Genomic DNA, 17,483 nt, shown 5'->3' with positions numbered 1-17,483 from the left:
TCTCTTTATTTGGAGAATCTTCGTTTTGTTGCATTTTCTTGCACATCTTATTGTCTAAATTTCACCTAGTTGAGTTAAAGAGAACATTTAGTCAGCATTCCCATCACATCAACTTTGAAATGTGTCCTATAAATACATTCCCTCTTTAGAGATATCCAGAAGATCTCATACAGAAACTTTTAATTGTTCCAAAGAATGTCATCATTATTGGCACAACTGAGATTCTGTCTCCAGTAAAAAATTCAAACTTTTGTGCCATTCATAACCAAAGAGTGTTTTTGGATTTTGGCCAAAATTTATCTTGTATACATTTTTCCCTACCAATCATGTTATCATCGTTACTGTACATTTGCCCTCAATAATCTTTTATATTATTTAAAAGAGATTGGAATGTTTTTATTTTTTAATTTAGTTAAGTGATGTTCTAAAAGTTCATACAAAAGATTGCAATTCTAGTCTTCAGTGACCATGTAGTTGCCAAGGTAAAGAACTGGTATCATGCTTTTCATGTATTATGTCTAGATATGCACACACACATACACACAATTTTAAGATTAAAATGCATTATTTCATATTGTAAAATGTTCTTTGGGCACCATGTGAAGATGGGGCTATTTCTTGTGTAATTTTATAACCATGATTTAGAACCCAACAATGGGGGTGTTTAGTCATGTTAGGGAATGTGACTTCGCTTATAATAATCTATCGTATTCATTTATCTGCCCTGACACGTTGATCAGTTTGATTCTGACCTAAAGGCTTTTGCTATTCAAATCCTCCCCACATTCCAAAGCATTTCTTTTGGGCATGAAGAGTCTGTGCTTTTTGAGACCCTCAAAAGTAAAGAGCTTTTCCTGTTTAATATACTTTTCAATATCTACCATGTTCAAAACCCTTAATGAGATGGAACAATGAGAACATGTGGTTTCTGTGAATAATGAGTAATCGTTCTGAAGATTGACACTCTGAATTAAGACTCAGGCTGCAATCAACCTAGTTTACAGTTGCTTACCACCTTGGTTAGAACATTCCAGCCAAACTAGGGTTCTATCAGGTTTTCAATTCAAAGCTTTTCACTACTTTCCCAAGATGATAAAATCAATATGACTTCATTGTAATATCATACAATTAAATCTCCACTTGGTACTCACAACAATTTGTAAGTTGGCTAGAGTACCAATTAACATTTGCCTTAAGCAGAAGGAGAAAATGATTTGTCTAAGGTCAAGCCTTGCAAAAAAGATAGTGTTCCATCAATGGAGATATACTTGAGATAAGCATTAAAAATAAGCATGCCCACTCTAAGAGAAAAGCAAGGAATTTCACCCGTGGCACACGGGTGGAAGTCTGTGTGTGTAGGGAAAAAAGTGGGATATAAGGTTTTATAAGATAGCATGGGAAAAATAAAAATAAATACATAAAGAGATTTTAAAAATAAAAATAATTGACACAACTCTCAACTAGAATACTCTATTTTGCAAGAGTCAAATAAGACCACATGGCCCCCAAAATTCCTTTTGAACACGTAGGATACTGAGAAGTCCAAAACTAATTTAATATTTGTGTCAATTCAGTAAAATGTTCAATGACACATGATATTTATTTAGCATTATTCTTATGAATATGATTTTAAAACCTAGTAATTTAGATGTAGCAAGGCCAAGTATGCAGTCTGACTGGAGACTCTGAACCTATATGCCCTTGTTAGGTATATAGTTAGTGTCCATGGACAGCTTCACAGAAGTATTCTGCTCTAGTGAGGAACTTGAGTCTTGGTTTTAAAATGACAGCTTTTATCATTTGTACACAGAATCTTACATAATGTATTTAATCTCTTAAATCGTTCATTTATTCTTCTGTGAAATGGGGATTAATGTGCTTACAGTGTAAGGTTAGTGGTCACAATAAAATGACGTAAAATACTTAATTTAGCCCATCTTATGATGCATGGTCTTCAGATGTATACCTTGTTAACTATCCTGTGGTTCGTGTCTCCATATTACAGTTGATCCCAGTGTCCTGTAGGATGCACCTAAGGATGAATCAAGAGAGCTCACAGTATGGCTTTATACCAATAGAAAACACTGTTGTTTTCTTTATTTTTATTTTCAAACTTATAAAATAAAAGGCCTGTATGTATTTAAACTGAGAAAAGTATAGTCCTGCAAGAAGGTCTGAGAAGTAAAGAAACATCTCATCTTTTTACTCTCTATTAAGAAGAGATCTTTATGTACATTATCTTTCATAAGATTTAACTTAATCAAAGAAATAAATAATGATGGGTATCTTCATCTTGGAGAACATAACCATAAGATGGAAAGATGTCTTGTGTGAGATATCTATATCTAGATAGATGATAGATAGATAGGGATTACATTGCTAGAGACATAACCGAATATTTATGCACGCAGAGTATAAAGTCTTCACGGAATCTGACTTTCTTGTAGGCAATATTCTCAACGTTTATTTATTTTTGGGACAGAGAGAGACAGAGCATGAACGGGGGAGGGGCAGAGAGAGAGGGAGACACAGAATCGGAAACAGGCTCCAGGCTCTGAGCCATCAGCCCAGAGCCTGACGCGGGGCTCGAACTCACGGACCGTGAGATCGTGACCTGGCTGAAGTCGGACGCTTAACCGACTGCGCCACCCAGGCGCCCTGGCAATATTCTCTAATGTCACTTTCTTCAGTTTTTATTTCTTACTACAATGAGACCTATCTTAAGAGTGCAAAAATTTTTAATGTTGAAAGAGTATTTTTTCCCAGATAACATGGCAAACTAATGGATTTTGCAAAAAAAAAATAGGTTAGTATATAATGTCAACAGTAGATAAAAATTGTAAATATTCAAAGAGATTGTCTTACTAGAGTTCTGATATACATCTGCTAATATCTCACTATAAATATGAAAGGTTGTTTCTTTTAGAAAATCAGGTTATATGTGAGTTCAGCTGACAATATCACTTAGCAGTTTCATGTTGCTTTGCATAGAAGCCAATGTTTTCTCTTACAATAGTAAAATGTGCATCTATATTATGAATAAGGTACATCAAGCTCTAGACAGGATTAATATAACCGGAGCAATTTCCACTCATTGAAATGGGAAATTCCTTTCTTCACAGCAAAGATAAATTAACTCAGTCATCTAAATAGGCAAATATTGAGTGGCTGTTCTGTACCAGGCACCAAGTAGGCACTGTGATGACAAACTTAAGAACATAATCTCTGTTAGTCTTACATCTGACTCTACCTGTCGCATAGGTATTGTAGTAATATACCTGAATGATTAATCAAATTATGTCTCATGACCTACCAATTTCTAGAAAAAATGGGAGCATAGCCAACCAGAATATTATGAGAATGAATTCTTGCTTTGAAAATATATTGCAATCTTGTAAAAAAGCAGGGTGGTAGATAAAAACAATCTCCTTATTTTGTCCTCCCTCTCTGGATTGAAGCTTCCTTATATTTTCAGTAATCTGAGACCTTGAAGAGAGCAGTTTATGCCCTCAATGGGTTTTCTTTTCTTTTCCTTTGTTCCTACTGGCACACTAATGAAGGCTCCTGGAGAAGACATCTCTCTTCCCAGTATGGAACCTACACTACAGAGAATAGCTCAAGATCTGGGGTTTTTGCCATGGACTGATTTGGATTTGATTTGTTACCCACTGAAGGCACTGCCTCCGTCGATCTCTATTGTAACAGATCTTACTATTTCCCTCCTCCTAAATCATCCCTGTTTGCTCTTAATCTATGTCAATTCTATTATGTCTATGTTAACTGAGGGAATATATTTAGGTTACTGTTATAACTTCTAGGCCATTTTGAGAGGCATACAAGATAACAAATATTTTACCTTGTATAAGCAAAAAATACTATGGTGAATTAATCTTTGAAGACTAACTCCATAGGGTCAGGAAAATCACAGAAATAGTAACTTTGGGCTTTTAGTCAATATATGTGCTTCAATTACCATGAATTATACCTCAATAGGCATTGATTTTAAAATAGTGAGTTTTGACTGCCCTATATAATTTTGGTCAAGGTAAGCACAAAAAACTCTGACGCTATCTTGCAAGCTAAGAGGCTAGTTCAACATAGTTTCATGTATACAGATATAAGACACTTGACTCCTGAGTCACAGGTGAATAGCATCTTATTATTGAAAGCAATATTAATAGCAGAAGATAATCATTTTCTTTATTTTAAAGTTTATTTATTTATTTTGAAAGAGAGCACAGGAGGGGGAGGGGCAGAGAGAGAGAGAGAGAGAGAGAGAGAGAGAGAGAATCCCAAGCAGACTCTGCACTGTCAGCGCAGAGCCCGACATGGGGCTCAAACCCACAAACCGTGAGATCATAACCTGATCTGAAACCAAGAGTGAGATGCTTAACCAATTGAGCCACCCAGGTGCCCCAAAAGACAATCATTTTCATATTAGTTCCCAGAAGTCCATATCGGAACAAAACTGCAGTAGAAAAGAGGACCCTGAGTTTAGGGGACCTGAATCTTTTATAACAGGTAGTATGTTTTTTCTTTATTCTGAGGAAAAATACTATCTTCATTATTCTGGATAGTAGGCATGTTTACCCTTTTTTCTGGAGAAAAATGGTAATTTTGTTTTCTAAAACTGTTGGGTATACAAAAATATTTGAAAGACAGTCTGAAGCAAAGGGGAATAAGTATCTCATTTGCAAGGTATACAAAAATGCAAAGGGACAAATAGTGGTATCATCAAATTTTAGAATATTAGAGTTAAACTACTTTAAATGTATTTTAACTATATACCCAAAGCAAGATTTCGACAAATATTACTATTCCTGTCAAATTATCATATTCTCCTACTGAACTCTTTGGCAGATGGTAACAAATTATTTCATGAGATATATTATTGAATTTTTGGATAACAAATCTTCATCTAAATCCACATTGCAAAGATTCAATCTTCTGTCTATAACAATACTTATTTTAGGGTTTTAAAATTATTTTATTTGACTATAGTTGACACTGTGTTACATTAGTTTCAGGTATACAACATAGTGATTCAACAAGTTTATATATTATACAATATTTTCATTTTTAAAGCAGCTATACTTTGGCTTGGGGTCATAAGAAGCTTGTAGTCATGTACATTCTTAAGTGGTTTTTGATATGATCCACTGCAGTTAAACATTTCCTCCATTCTTTTTATATGAAATTTCTTTTTTGAAGCCACATACAGGATTTGGTATTAATCCTTTTTTATTTCATCTCAGAACATCAATTTTCTGATCACTGCTCTAATCCTATGAAGAAAAAAGTATCTTTCCACTTGGATTCATCAAGAGACATTGCTAGTTACTGCAATGAGAATGTCACCAAGTGTTAATGGAAGCCACACATAGAAATTTCCAGTTCATTTGATTGTTAAAGAGGATTCTTGGCTACAAAAATGAAAATAAAAATAAGGAGTCCTTTCTTGATTGTGGGTAATATCTTACTTGATAAAAATGATCACTTGACTTGAAAAATATCTACTTTCTTCCAACCCTGTTGGCAAATAATTGCATTTAAAATGTGTTATGAATATCAGCCATGTTCCATTTACACTTACAAGCACTTTTCTCATAGAGAAAAAATATCATGCCCTTAACTAAAATGCAAGTTGAACAAGACAATCTTCACTTAAATTAAAAAAATTAAAGAGGATATTTATAACTTTTCTACCAGATTTACAGTTAAATTATTTCATTTCACAACTTCAGTTATGTGTTTTTCAGAATATTTCACTGCAAATAGTTCAATTCTTTTTTTTTTTCTAATCTAAGTGATGACTTTTCAATCTTGATTAATTACTTGAAACTAGTTTTCATCCTCTTTTCCTATTTTGTTAGTTAGCAATTAGGACACAGTGATATGAAAGATAATTCCTGGCTCTAATTTTCAAAACAGCTTTAGAGTTCAAGCATTTTTATTTTGGTATCTACCTAGCATGGTCACAGTGATGAAGATGCTGAAGGAGTTGATGATGAGAATATGAAAGAATTGCTTTAAATCCATACTAAGACATGAAAGAGGATTGAACCCACACTGTCTTGAGAAAGTTAATGACACTAGGATATGTGTAAAGCAGTGTCCATTTTTAGTGTCTGGGATGGCTAATTTTATGTGTCAGTCTGACTGGGCAACAGGGTATCCAGATGGTCAGCCACCCATTATTCTGAGTGTTTCTGTGAGGGTGTTTTTGGATGAGATTCACATTTGAATTGGTCGACTGAGTAAAACCGATTGACCTCTTTAATGTGGACAGGCTTCATTCAACCAGTTGGAGGCTTGAACACAACAAAAAGCCTGACCCTCTGATGAGAAAGGGAAGATTTCTCCTGCTTGACTGCCTTCAACTGGGATATTAGCTTTTTCCTGACTTCATATTTGAACTGAAATATTGGTTCTTCTTGGCTCTAGAGCCTGCCAGCCTTTAGATTGGAGCTACACTGTTGGCTCTCCTGGGACTCCAACTTGCTGACTCACCCTGCAGATCTCGGTACTTGTCTTCCTTCATAATTGTGCAAGCCAGTTGCTTAAAATAAATCTCTTCTCTGGAAAACCCTGATTAATACTGTGTCTTTTGTTAATTCCCAGATAGAATGCTATTTAATATTATCCATAAGTATGTTTGAGAGTTTTCTTTAAGGGTCCATCTGGTCTTCTCTTCCTTCCTAATGTAAATATAATATAGTATTACAATACTAGTGGTATGTAAGTGGTATAGAATGGATGATAACAGATAATTTCTAGAAATCCCTAACATATGTTTAAGTGTTTCCCCCAAATGAATTTTCTTTTCTTCCTGAGCACACAACCATCTCCTTTGCAGTCATGTGTTGCCATGTGATTGAGTTCTGATCAAGGAACTGTGAATGGAAATAATATGTGCCACTTTGGGGCCAGGCTCATACATATTTCCCACTTGAGCTCCTCATTTATTTCTCCTCTTCCAGGTGACTGAGATGAGATAAGCATGTGATGAAGTGATAAACCCTCAATAAGACTAGGTGCTTAAATGTACACATGGAGCAGAACTACCCCTTGCCCTCTATTCCTGCTGGCCAGGAATTTCCAATTCAGAATGTTACAGGGGTGCAGAATAAATGTCAGTTGAGTTGAACTGTAATATATTTTGAGTTTGCTGTTGTTGCTACCATAGCCTACCATAATTAGTCACTTGGTTAGGAGTAGATTAATTGGCCTTTATAGAAGAAATAGTGGAATTCATCATGCAATATTACTTTGCAAGGTTTCACATTCAGATTTCATTAATGAATATAAAATGAAGAGGAAAGATAGGTTTTTTTAGTTTACGTATTTGCTGTTTTATATATATATATAAAGTTTTGTGCCAAATACTATTACACACTATAAGAACCAATTACTGCCATCAGGATACCACCCTCTGGAACAAGAGCATAGTCCACACACATTTCATCTATATATTCAAGACCTGTTACCTATGGGAGCTAACTTATTAGTAGTAGTTTTGAACCATTGAATGAAGGCCTATAGGCGGGAATCAATAGAAAACCAACAATAATGCTATGGTTGTTCAGAGAGAAGAGATTGCCTTTGAACAAATGATCAGTGAAAAAGGACTCAAAGAGAAGGTAAGGTTTGGTTGAGCATGTCAGATAGACAGATACTAGATAGATAAACAGATGATAGATAGATACATGGATATAGCAAGGCCCACACAATTAGAGAAGTATGGAAGAATACCAGTTTGAATAGTAGTAAAGAAATACAAATAAGAGTGAACATAATAATATAATAGAGAAAGATAGGATAAAATAGGCAGAGAGGGAAAGGTTAGAACCTGAGGTTCCTGGGTGGGGTAAAACATCTATTTTGGAACAATGCTGGGAGCGTTTGACTACAGCAAACCCCCTTAGGGGTAAAGTCACTCTTAAGAATATAACAGGTACAACCTACTCCCCCCTCAGGTTCCCCTCAGAAATTTGACAATCAAAATACCTACCTAAAAAAAGTGAACATAAAATGTATATGAGGGACAGTATGACAAGTAACTCCTCACGCAATGGAGTCAAGCCATTGACTCCGGTAAAACCCGAGAAGGATTTAGGGGGAATTGAAGGGGGAGGGCTGACCACAACCTTATAAAAAAAGGACCCTTGCCTATAGTCACAGGTGTTTACATTCGAAGGCCCCCTCTGTCTGTAAAGAGAGCTTTCCTACTATTCTTACTTTCTGATCTTATACTCTAATAAACTTTTGCCTGCTGATCATTTTATGGCCACCTCTCCATTCTTCAAAGCAGCAAGGCAATGAACCCCAGGTTTTGAGGTGAAAAAATCCCACGAAGTCACACTGAAAACACCATCCTGATCAGACATTGTAGGTTCATAGAGATGAGTCACTAGAAACCAGGGTGAACCTGTGCCTAGTGCTAGTCAGATACTAGTGGAGTTGCTTATGCAGTTTGCTAAGGATTTTAGAATTTATTATGTAGGTAATAAGGAAGCCATTGAGGTAATCCAAATACATAAAAATTTTGAGGTAATTATTCCAAAGTGCCTATTTTGAATTAATAGTTTAAGAAAAAAAATGTAATTTTCTTCTGTTAAGTCTTCTGAATTTTCGGGGGCCCTTTCATTTTGACATATCACCAGCAAAGGGTATTCTACAGACAAGTTTGAAACTCAGTGGAATAAAAATACCAGAATCAAATGTTCAATTGCTTTCGTAAAGAAGTAGAATAGGGCCCTAATCATTTCCAAACTTTTAGAAGCACACTCTACTGACTCTTTCTTTTTTATGCTTTCAGCACACTATAAAACAATTTTACTTCTTTTAAAACGGCTTTGAGAAGAGCATTATGTTTCTTTTAACATGTCAGATATATCCTTTTGTTTAGGTCAGTGCTTCCAGACTATCCAGCAGAAAACTGTTCATAACAGTGGCAAATTGATAAGAGCTTTCCTGTGGCTTTCCACCTTGTTACATTTCTCCTGTATGGATGCATCCTTCAGGATGTGTAATTTCATCCCAAAACTACCAGCTTCACTATCCCATAATTAGTGCTGCTATCCCTATAATAATAACAATGATACAATTAACAACAATAATATGAATAAAGGCAGCTTAGATTTTCTTCCTACGTATTTTCAAGCAAATATTGTTTTACAAAGATACATTTCAGCCTGATTCCTGGGGCAAAAATCAATAACCTATGAGAAATAGGGTGAAATACTGCTGGATGCCGACTGAAACCACATTGAATTCATGTGCCATGGGCATCATTGATGTGGTAGAGAATGTAGACCACTGGAAGGTGAGAGGAGAGAAGAATGGTCTGAGGTTTCTGATTATAGTAAAAAAAAAAAAAAAAATCCTCTCTCTTTCTCTCTCCAAATCTTTCATAGAAGGAACTAAGTAAGGTATAACAAAAACATTCTTAGTTTCAAACAATTATGAGAGCAAACCCCAAACTGCTTTGTAATGTTATCTAGCAAAAGTGAACTGTACCAGAGAAGTGAGTAGTCTCAGACACGTTTAAAAGTCCAACCTGAGCCCACTGACAAAGTGAGCAGGCATTGTAAAAAAATATTCACAATTTTTGTAGACAGGGTTTTTGTGTCACCGTCAAAAGAAAACAAGAAAATCAAGCAGGCTTCTCTTTAAAAAGGTATGCAAGTCTATTGATGTGAACTTGGGGTGGGGGGTGGGGGGGTTTCAACCGTGTTACACCTGCCATTCTGAAGGGAGTGTTTGAACAACAGATTCTTGAATATGGCCCATCAGGAATGGCATAAGAAAAGTACTTACCTTCAGTTCATAAAATTTGGGGCTGTTTGGCTTGTAAAAAAATGGGAAAGTCGGACTGTATACAAAGTAAAAGATTCAGACAGGTTGTAGCACGTAGTTGCTGAGATTCAATAGATGGCGCTCTTGCCCCTGCTTTGAGCTCATTCCTCAAAATGGCTCAGATTTCCACGTCTTCAGACTGGTATGCTGGATGCTCTTCCTACCTCTTCAGCCTTTATCTCCAATCTCTCAACTCTATTTAGCTTGGTGATTCATCCACAGAAAGCTAACAACTTATGAAAATCTGAATATGTCGTTCTCTCCTAGGTCCTTAGACCTTTTTAAAATACGTTCTCTCAGACTGGGAATGCCCTCTTTTCTCTGGCTAACCATTTCTCATCACCTTGAGCAGCATTTCTACTGCTGAGCCTTCTTGTGTAACTCCTTCCACATCATTGGGCTCCCTGTCTCTGCTTTTTCTTGTTCTTCCCATAATATTATACATGTACCAGAGTTCTCGCCTATGAATATTATATACACTATTAATTGTGTCTTTCTCCTCCATGGAAAGATAAGCTTCTTAAGGAGGGACCGTTGTCTTTCTAATATCTGCCACGTAATCAACACTGTATAAATATTTGCTGAATGAATGAATGAATCTAAATATCAGCATTTTTTCCAACCTCATTTGAATATCAATCGCACCATATTCGGAAACATCTTGTTGCTTTTTTCTCCGTGTCTAGTCCAAGTTCTATTGTTCTTGCTTGTTTCTAACCTTTAAGGTCTATTTTGATTCCTCCCTTGGTTTTGTTTTGTGGGTTTTCCCCCCTTTTGTTGGTTGTTTTACTGTCATTTTAATTTGAAATCCTTGGTAAGTCTGATTATGCATTTAGTTTGTTAGGAATTTGTTTCTTAACTGTTCTTTTAGATTGATTTTCACTCTTAAGGTCAAAACAGAAAAGACAGTATTTATATATGATATTAAGTTTTATAGGCTCTAAAGCTTAACTTTTAGAATCAAACACATGTTTTATTTGATTCATTTCTTTCACTGCAACAAACATGTATTGAATAATTATAGTGGGGTTGATGGAGGGCACCCCAAAATATGCCACTTTGGCATATTGATTATTTTTAATTAAAGTTACTTAAGAAATAGCCAGAGAAAAGACACTCTGACCCTCCTTTGTCCTCCTAAAGGCAGGAAATAAATCTCTCATGTGGCAGGTATCCTCTTGTACCAGGAGGTAAAGAAACATCTTTATCACAAAGATAGAGAATTTAGGGCTGAGAAGCCTGTATAAACAAATGTGTTACTTCTTCACTAGTTTTCTATCCCAAACCCAAACTTCTTTGTCTTGTCAATCCTCACAAATTTGTTTATATAAAAGATATAAAGGGTGCCTGCTGTGGTCAGTTTGAATATCATATTTCTATGAACTCCCATACGTACAAAATTAAAATGTGAGTTTTATCCTGTCTTGGGTTGATGTGTTTGTTAGATCATCCAGAGAACATAGGAAGGGAGGGAAAGTTTTCCTCCCATACAATTATCATGAGTGAAACGTTTTGTTAAATAAGTAGGAAAAAGCTTGAATAAGACACACTCAGGCCTTTCTTCATAGCAATGTCAGTCTTACAGGAAACATTCTCTAACCTCATACTTCAGGGAGTCTAACCTCTCATCTAAAAAAATGGGGACCACAAGGCTTATCTTACTGGGAAAAATAAATAGGATGGTGTATTTGAAATATCCCAGCACAGTACATAGCAAATTCAAGGCATTGAATGAATCATAGTTTCTCTGATTTCAACTAAAGATAATATAAGTTAGTAGCAGGATAATCCTACTCCCCGGAGTTGTGCCAAAATGCTCTTGGTTCTTCAGGAATGTGTCATAATAAATATATAATTACAATTTAAGTGAGAGTACTCTGAGCAAATGATGCAAAGACTGGTTGCAAATTCTAATTTTATTATTTAATTTCTGGTAACTTTATTAGATAGCTAGCTGTCTTCTCTATTATTCAAGTTTTTCATTCTAACATTTGCCTATAAGTCAGAACATTGGTTTTAAACAATGATGTTTAAGCGAGAGACTTGAGTAGATTGCACGATTTGGCCAGGACTCTTGAATGTCTTTAGTAAAATACTTTCTCATATTTGGTTTTCTTATTTGTAAAATATGGATAAAAATATTTTCCTGACAGTGCAGTGCATAATATATGCATAGCATTTTCACATGCACAGTACTCAAGAATATTATGTTCTCCAATTATTACTACTCTTATTCAGTGCTATCTTCATAGGAATAAGTGTGAATTCACTTTGAAAAATCTAAAGTAAAAACTATGCAAGAGGGTCAGCTTCAAGCATGAGAGCACAAGGAGCTCCAAGGACCTTCTCTCGAGCAAAATTGGTGAAAATTTATATATAGATTCACACACAGAGATTGATGGACGCACTGGAGATATAGTTTAAATTGTAAGCTGGCTAGTTCGCCAGACAGAAGTGGGACAGGGAACAGCTGGGAAGAACCCTCCTGGGTCAGAACAAATCTCAAACAATGACCTTGGGAAAAATCTCAAATTTGATTGAATTAGTCTGTGAAGCAATTTATGGCCCAGGGTACTGTAGGCAACAATAGAGCAACAAGCTAGCAATTAGTAGAGTTTAACAACCCAGTATGCACAAACTACTATAACTCCGGGGTGACTATGAGCATACCGAAGAATGTGACTGCCAATGAGCCACATCAGAGGCTTCACATTGTGTTGGTAGAGATGAGTGGAGTGTAGACTGCCCTGAAGTAATCCATCCAGTTTTAACAAGCAAATACTATTAACAAGAATTTCGGAAGAGAAACAGAGTTGATAAAATATATTTTCTAAAATTCCCAGTTTCCGGTAGTCAAATGGGTCAAGGAACAAATCAAAAGAGAAATTAGAAAATAGTGTGAAATGACTGGAAATGAAAAAATGGCATGCCAAAGTGAAGCGCTGCAGCTAAGGCAGTGTCAGAGAGAAATTTATGCTAAATGCCTATCTTAATAAAGAAGAAAGATCTCAACCTAACCTTCCACCTTCAGGGGAAAAAAAAGAGCAAACTAAAATTAAAGAATTAGATATGAGGAAATAATAAAGATGAGAGCATAAATTAACGAAATAGAAATTATAAAAACAATAAATGATAATAAACAAAACCAACAGCTGGTTCTTTGAAGAGTTCAATACAACTGGAAAAAAAGTTTTGGCTAAAGAGGCCAAGAAGCAAGAGAGATAATTCAAATGACCAGAATTAGAAATGAAAAAAAGGGGCTTACTATCCAACTTTGCAGAAATAAATGAAAACAAATCAAAAACTATCCAAAAAGTTAGCCCCGGGCTCTAGTGGCTTCACAGGTGAATTTTACCAAACATTTAAAAATCAATTAATGTTATCTTTTCTCAATCAAATAAGAGGGGACACTGGCCAAATCATCTTTTGAGGTCAGGATTATCCTGACAAAAATCCAGATAAAAACATTCAAGAAAAAAAAAAAAAAAACTACAGACTAACACTTATTACTATGGACACAAAAATCCTACACAAAATTCTGGTACACTGAAGCCAGCATTATGTTTTTAAAAGTTATACATCATAACCAAGTGGGATATCCCAGGATTAGAAGGTTTTTTTAACATCAGAAGATGAGTTAGTATAATATACCTTAACAGAAAACACACACACACACACACACACACACACACACACACACACAATCTCAATAGAAGCAGGAAAAACAATTAAAAATCAACACCATTTCTTGATAAAAAACATTCAACAAAATGTCTGTACAAAGGACCTTCAATTTGATAAAGGGCCTCTCTGAAAACCCCACAATTAACATCATACATTATGATGAAAGACTGGATGATTTCTCTCTGACATCAGGAGAAAGGTAAGAATATTCACTGCTGCCAGTTCTATTCCTCCCTGTACTGGAGGCTTTACGTGGGGCAGTTAGGCAATAAAATGAAATAAAAGGCATCCAGGTTAGAAACAATATTACTATGCTTGAATATAGGGCCTTTAAAGAGGTGATTAAGTAAAAGTGAAGCCTTTTGGGTGAGCCCTAATCCAATCTGACTGGTGTCCTTAGAAGAGAAAATTTAGATGCACAGGGAGACATTGGAGACTCATTTAGAATTACCACCAGGACATAAACAACCAGAAAACTCCTCTGTCTCCCAGCTTAGAAATTTAGATGCTCTTGATGAAATCAGAGTGGGGAGAGGCAGGGTTTTTTTTTTTTTTTGTAAAATAATCATTTCTCTCTCTCTTTCTCTCTCCCTCTCTGTCTCTGTGCTATCGAATATGATTGACAGATCTTGCCTTGAATAGGGTATTGTGTAATGTGAATTCGGCTGCTGCTCGGAATTGATTTCATCTCTATTTTTCCAGTGGAGTGCAGTTCTTTTTGAAAAAGAAGGTTGCTTTTTATTTTGCTCTCTCTTTATTATGATTGCTGTCTGCCCCTGTTCCTTTTTTAAAGTAAGAGTGTGCTGGGCAGAGCTTTAGAGCCAAACGCCCTCTTGTTTCTTCCTTCGCTGTCCCCATTCTGTGTGTGCTGCAGCAGAGCTTCTTATAAAAGGAAAGAGCAATGGGAAGCAGATGTAATGCCATCCTGCGCCTCCCATGCTTAAATAGCTGTTTTATATTCCTTTGAAAACAAATATCACTTTATACATCATTTCTCAGAAGCGCAGATGAAGCCTTACTTTTCCCCTTTTCCTCGACAGTCAGTGTCTTGGTCGGACCTAATCCTTAAAAGATGATATTTATGGAGCTGAACATGTACATTTACCTCTTTGAAAAACTTGTGGCAAATGTTTCTTAACCTATTTGATTTTCAGAAGCTCTTAAAGAAATGAACAAATAGAGGAATGACATAATAATTTCTAAAGCAACCTCAAAGAGCAAAAAATTCTACTGTGAATTCAGTAATAACTTTTAATGATTTTATTGAGCATTCATTACAACATGCATATGAGTTAAAATATATATCAACACATATGTAGCACACAATATCTGGCCTATTTATAGTCTTGTATAGTGTTCACCTAATTCGCAATATTCTCGAAACAACTCTGTCCCTCTTACCTCCACTTCTTGGGGACCACTCCTCAGGGCCATTTGCTAACAGAGCATTGCTAAGATATTTTCAATGCCATATAGTGGGTATATTTTCCTGTCATTGTTGGATTTATGTATTTTTTTAATTTTTTAATGTTTTCATTTATTTTTGAGAGAGAGGGAGAGAGAGAGCGTGAGCAGGGGAGGAGCAGAGAGAGAGGGAGACACAGAATCCAAAGCAAGCTCCAGGCTCTGAGCTGTCAGCACAGAGCCTGACGTGGGGTCCGAACCCAAGAACCGTGATATCATGACCTGAGCCAAAGTCAGATGCTCAACTGACTGAGCCCCCCAGGCGCCCCTGGATTTATGTATTTATATAGTCTCTGCTGTGCTGTTTCTGAACACTTCTATTTGCTTGGGGTACAAAGGATCAGTGGAATATGGACTAACTCATTTTACTTATCCTGTGGTCCACTTATGTATAGTGTATGGGGGCACAGAGGGACAGCTGTTTCTTGATGTCAAGTGCAAGTTCAGCCTCATATTGTTAGTGTTGGTCTCCCCATGATGCCAAGTCCCATCAGGCTTAACTAACAAAAAGAGAGGACATCGGGTTAAGTTTGATTCATGATAAATGAAAAATAGGTGTTTTTTCTTAGTGTAGATTTGTGTCACGCAATATTTGAGATACACTTATATCTGGCTTGAGGTTTCTTCCTAGAATTGGCAACAAGTTTGCTGAGAACTTGAGGATATAAGTCATAGTCCAGAAATAAAGGGACAATTCCAATGGCAGGTAGTTCCCCAAACACCATGTTCAAAGACCAGACACAGGTACAAAGTCAGAGTTGAAGGGCAATTAAACAGAGATGAGTGCAGATATAAATGAGGATGAGAGCAGAAAAGAAATAAATGTATATAGCATTACTAGATTTTTCTTATTTTTCCTTCTTCTTGATTTGTTTTGATGTGATGATTATGGCTCCTCGGTGAATCTGGCTGCTTAAGGCCAGATATAGGTTAATTATCAGGGTGAGGTTTTGTATTATAATAACTTCATTTCCCATTTTCTGACTTAAGTACTGGCAGACATTGGAATAGAGAAAATTCTTGGCCATGCAATCTTTAATTTGTTTGTAAACATCCTCATTTGATTGACATATTAATCTACAATTACTAGGTGTTACAACTCATGTCAGAAAAAGTTAAGTACTTTGCAGAGGTTGCACCCTGAAAGACAATATGGGAGCTTGGACAAAAATAAAGAAATTCTACCATCTACTTAGTTCTCCAGCTACCTCTATGGTAGATATGACCTAGGGAACATATCTTAGTCGAAGGGAAATTTTAAGTGACAACAAACAGGAGAAATGTGAAACTTCATGCTTATAGGATCCAGAACTTTGTTGTAGCTGCCAAAATTTTCCAAAATTAAAATACATGAGAATTCACGTAGAGATATTTAGCAAGGGGTGGCTTCAAAAGGAAGTTGCTACAAAAAAAGAAGTGATGAACAGACAGTTATTAGGCTCTCGATGATGATAATGAACTGATAGAAATGACTTTTAATAAAACTTATGTGTTGATTTTCTGTGATAAGCAGGCTGCTTAAATTGCAAAAGTAGGTTTAGAATACCTTAAGAAACTGGGGTGGGATGAATGTAGATTAGAACTGAAATTTGAAAGCCCTGGGGATCAGAGGAAGCTCAAAAGACCTACAGCCCTCAGGGGTTAGGTCTTGACTTGGAACCTTGTTATCAATGCAGAATCTTAGGCCCCAACCTTGTCCTACTAAATCTAAATCTTCGTTTTAATTATTTATTATCTTTTACTGTTTATTTTTGAGAGAGAGAGAGACAGACAGAGAGACAGAGATAGAGCACAAGTGGGGAAGAGGCACACAGACAGGGAGCCACAGAATCCTAAGCAGGCTACAGGCTCTGAGCTGTCAGCACAGAACCTGACGAGGGGCTCAAACTCATGAACCATGAGATCATGACCTGAGCCAATGTCAGACGCTCAACCGAGCCGCCCAGGCACCCCTAAATCTTCATTTTAAAAGATTCCCAATGTGATAGGTATGATACTGATATTAGCAGAAACTTAAATTAGATACTCACTCTCCTATATAAATTTGTTTATTTTTTTTTTTACTCCTTACTATTCAATCACGTCTCCATTCTTCAGTCCAGATTCCAGAGAAATATGATTAGTGTAGCTAGTTACTGTAACTCTATTGTGTAGAGCCTTCTGTATGAGGCCTTTCCATGACTCGTTTTTAGGTTTGTAGGAACAATCCTTGAATGAGGAGTCCATTGGTGTTCCAAAAAGTGACCACTTATTTAAAATAAAAAAAATAAACAAAAATAAATGAAAGGATGTGTGGACAACTGTTCAAGGGTGTTAGCTGGAAATGAGTTTGAATGTAGGAGGTGCCATAATTACTTATCTAATATAGTATTACAGGGGAAATTTATCTGATTTTTGTTTCTTCCCAGAAAGATCTAATTCTTTGGAGGACTTTCTTGGACCAATAATAGCAAGTCAAAAAGAGCAGTTATGTCCCA

This window comes from Felis catus, chromosome D1 (genome assembly GCF_018350175.1).
Source record: "Felis catus isolate Fca126 chromosome D1, F.catus_Fca126_mat1.0, whole genome shotgun sequence".
NCBI classification, from domain to species: Eukaryota; Metazoa; Chordata; class Mammalia; order Carnivora; family Felidae; genus Felis; species Felis catus.
This window is presented reverse-complemented; position numbering follows the sequence as displayed.